This window comes from Echinococcus granulosus (genome assembly GCF_000524195.1).
Source record: "Echinococcus granulosus chromosome Unknown EG_S00154, whole genome shotgun sequence".
NCBI classification, from domain to species: domain Eukaryota; kingdom Metazoa; phylum Platyhelminthes; class Cestoda; order Cyclophyllidea; family Taeniidae; genus Echinococcus; species Echinococcus granulosus.
In genome coordinates, this window is record NW_020170534.1 from 4,347 (window position 1) to 8,798 (window position 4,452).

Consider the following 4,452-nt stretch of genomic DNA (forward strand, 5'->3'; position numbering starts at 1 on the left):
TTGACTGATTTGCTTCTTCAGTACACAATTTATCTATGAACCATTAAATCATTAATTCCTTATATTTTTGCTTTTTTCAAGTAGTTAACAACTAAAGTGCATTTTAAAGACTGGGTGATGCCAAGGCATAATTCATACCCTCTCGAGAAACTGAAATTGAACTGGAACGAGTCTACGGTTTTGCGAGAATTTTTTGGAAGAATACGAGATGTTACTTGGTGGTTTTAGTGGCTAGTTCGGTTGTGATTGATGGGCGAAGGAATGATATACCCTAATGCTTTGTCTTTGGTAATGCTGTTGAATTACAACAAAGTTCGGGATTTCATGTTAAAGTGACAGTGGGTTAAAAGGCAATGCAAAAGAAAAATTTTGAAATAACTGACAATAAAAGCCAACCGGATAAAGACTAGCTCGAGTGGTTAGTGCGGTGAAGCATGTGTCTTAGAGACATACTTAGATGGTGTGGCTGGTAACAGACCTCAGCACACTTTGACGTCTCATTGGCTATTCAGCTTTGGCTTAAGTAAGGAACTTGAAGCACTTGTGTATTTGGCTGCTGCTGGCATCGCCAGTCAAGTTCTACTGGCTGCCAATAATTGGAGGTTCGTCGATGGCACAGGTTGCTTGATTTAGCATTCAGCCCTAACTCAGCTGCACCGGACAGTCAGTCAGTCTGTATGCATAAATGTGGCTTGTGATTTACCGATTAGCTATACTTTGGTTCCTCTCAAGTCAGCAGAAAGTACTAAAGCAATAGGAGAGTTCTTTTATGCAGAGGCGGTAAATTAGGTGCGCACTAACCTCTTGCTTGAGAGGGATTAGTATCAACGTGTTGAAGCTTAGACTTCGTTGACTTAGAATCGTGGTGTGCGTCAGCTTCTGGCTTTGGATTCAATGTGCCATGTCTAGATAACTGCTCCTCATTTCTATTTTCTTTATCTTCTTCGTCCGTATATGGAATCTTCACTCAAAGAATAGCAACTGGTTGTCAAGATTCGTAAACGGCAGTGATAGGTTCCATTGATTAAAGAGGTTTAAAACAGTAAATCAAACTAACCACTTGTGCTTTAGTTGAAGCGCTCTAAGAAACAACGATTTGACAAAGTATACATATATATATATGCGGGCCCAAACTTGACTTTTCATTAAGCCATGAGCCATTTGAAATGCAATTTGTTGGAATGTATGTCATGAAGAATGCCAATCAGCAAGACTGCACTCATTTGCGGCTAAGCGGCAACTCTCAGAGATGTCTTATTGGGGAATTTTATGAGCATCCTCTACAAAAGTTAGTGAATTGGAAAAGGTTTTCTTTTTTTATTTTATCGCAATTAAAAATATGCTTTGATAAAGGCGAATGCCGTCTTTCACCCTCCTGTTATCAGCAGTACGAGCACTACTTTTCCATCCCTCTAATCCTTAAATAGTTGTAAAGTAGAAGGTTGTAGTAAAAAATGTACAACTTTGAGTCCCTTTGACCCAAAACTGAGCCAATCTACTAAAAAATCTTAAATCAGCTTTGCATTGAGACCTTATTCAGTGAACATTCACCCCATCAAACTTACAAGTCTCGGTTCCTTATGGGTGAAATAGTCATCGAATTTGGTTCAAAGGGGTAAAGATCTCCAATTCAAGGATTGGATACCAAAACTAAACTTTGGTGAGGAAAGCATTTACCACGAATAACAGGGTCTGCGAGAACTCGCAACAGGAGGCTTACCAAATCACCTACACCTCTGGTTATGCCCTCATTTTCTGAGGCTCTTCAGACACCTTTGCCAGTAAATTAGTGGAAGATTTAATACGAATTGTTCCAGTAGGTTGCCTGTCAGTCTGGGGTCCTAGCATTAAAAATAATGCGACCGATGATAATGCAATCCATTCCAAGGCTATACTCACAGCGCCTGGTAGATAGGATGTAAATAACTTTACAAAGAAGGGACAACTGCTGAAACACGTACATCGTAAGAATTCTTTGCACCTCAGAACCCCCTCTGCAATTTTTTGATGAAATAGGTGTCCTAGTCTTTTGCTGCTCCAACGTCCAACTCACTCAGCACCAACTAGGGAAAAAGGATACATCTGTCAGGAGATGGCACTTTGAGGAGCTTAGTGTGATGCTAATGTGACTGTGAGGAGAGTAGCATGAGCCAGCTTTTTGTTTTTGGGCACGTATTAATTGAGGTCACGTCAGCCGGTGACTCATGCTCGAGTCTCGGAGACTCATCTGTACAAGGTCTCCCTCACACCTTGTCACTTTACTCCGTGGTGAGGTGGTTTGGTGATATCGGGCTTGATTTTCTCCATTTGTTCATGACACTTATTCAATGGCCTCTCATCCGTTTTCCATATTGCAGAACTTCAGACGGAAGTATGGAAGAGGGATGCCAGAATAACGAAAATAAGGAGATCTCCAAATCCGAGGATATATTATCCAGCAAATCTTCAATACACTACTCCCCAATCGAATTAGACCAATTTGGTGCAAATTTGGATGAGGTGAACCTTTACCTATTGCAATTAGTCAGTCTTTTTTTACTTCAAAAGTATGCGATTGGATAATCATTGCCAGGAGGAGACATTAGTTTATTGGTTATCTGTCAGTCAACATCTAATTGAGTTAAGGAGTTTACACCTCGTAGAATGTGAGCATTTCTAAATAGAAGAGACTTTTTTAACCCAGTCAGGTCCAGCAAATTCTCTTCGTGTTTTCTATGGCATTCCACTAATCATGTTCTCGTTCGCTGACGCTGCAATATTTCACTGTTCAAGTATGGAATCCTCTTTCTACTCGCATCAAACCATTTGCATATATGCTCTGACATTTGTCTCTCTAAAAGTTGGATGGATTATAGTGACGCTACGTGTAATTTTGAGATTACTTGTATTAGCGCTCTTTAAGAGCGGGAGAGAGGTGCGCCCATGATTTTGAAGGAGTAAATATCCAAAGAGCAAGCTTTCAATGCAAAGCAACTGAAAAAAAAGGACTTTTGGGACAAATGGACTCAAAAATGGGCATTTTTTTAAAACTTTGTACCTTTCAACTGCTTGAGGAGAATCCGGTAGGCAAAATGCGCACTCGTCCATTGCTGATAGCAGGAGGGGAAACGTGCCTCACTTACATTAATGGAACCCCAAATTTTGGCGGAGAAAAATAAAAGCAACTACATTGCGTTTTACAATCCTGTAATTTCTGTAGGTCTCACATGTTGAGAGGTGCCACTCAGCTGCAAATGAGTGCAGCCTTGCTGCTTGCCATTCTTCCCGACACACACGCACATGCATTTTAAAGAATAATGAAGTTCTGACAAATTGTATTTCAACTGGTTCAAGCTGTGATGGAAAGTCAAGTTTCTGCCCTAATATCCGTTTTCAGATAGTTGTTTCATTGAAGTGCTCCAACTGACACACATCGAGATAGTTGCTTTTTTTCTCCACTTTCTTCAATTTGTGAAATCTACCGTTTTCCACCACTAGTTCTAACAACTTTCTATTGCCTTAATAAAGATCCCACATATGGATGCTGAAGATGGCGGAACTAGCGATTACGAGCACTTGTCAACGCCCAACACATATGCTCGAAAACAGGATGCTGACACATGCCACGTTCCATGGGCAATGAATTCAACTTTTCGGCACAATAATACTAGTCCCACTCAAGCAAGAGGTTAGTGTGTATTTCACTTATTGTCTTTAAATAGAAAATTCGTTTATTACCTTTACACATTTTCTCAATTTGTGATAAAGAGAAAGTTTAGCCACACGATCAATCACAACTCACATTTGTGCTGCCTGAATGTCCCGTTGTTGCTGCGTTAGAACTAAAGGTTTGATCACTTAACCTGTGCCAGATACAAACCCCCTTGCCCTGGCATTCATTCATGAGTTGGCTGACGATGCCGACAACAGTCAAATACACAAGTGCTTCGAAATTCTCACCCGCATCAAAGATTGAAAACTAGTCACATCCTTTAACTTTATCCATTAGAAGCATGAAATCGCCTTGCTACCTCTTCTTTTATAACCACATTATAATTGCTCTTGTATAATGCCGAATGAGCTGGTCTTTCTTCAGTCAAATTTTACTACTAGGTAGCTTCTACTTTTTTGAGTACAACAACTCTTTTGACATGGAGTACAGATCTTTATTTGAATTCAACGGCACGGCCAATGCTAATGCATCAAGATTCACACTCCCTACTTTCATCGGTCTTGACAGAATTCAATGCCAAACACGCAAAAGGGAATTCTGTATTTGTCCGCAATATTACCAAAAGATCGAAGATGCACTCCCCTTTGAGACTCGACTCTCAGGCAGGTAAGGTAGCATCATCTAAGATTAGCGTTGCACTGAATTTGTTGACCCACATTACTCAAAAAAGCAAAAATATAAGGAATTAATGATTTAATGGTTCATAGATAAATTGTGTACTGAAGAAGCAAATCAGTCAG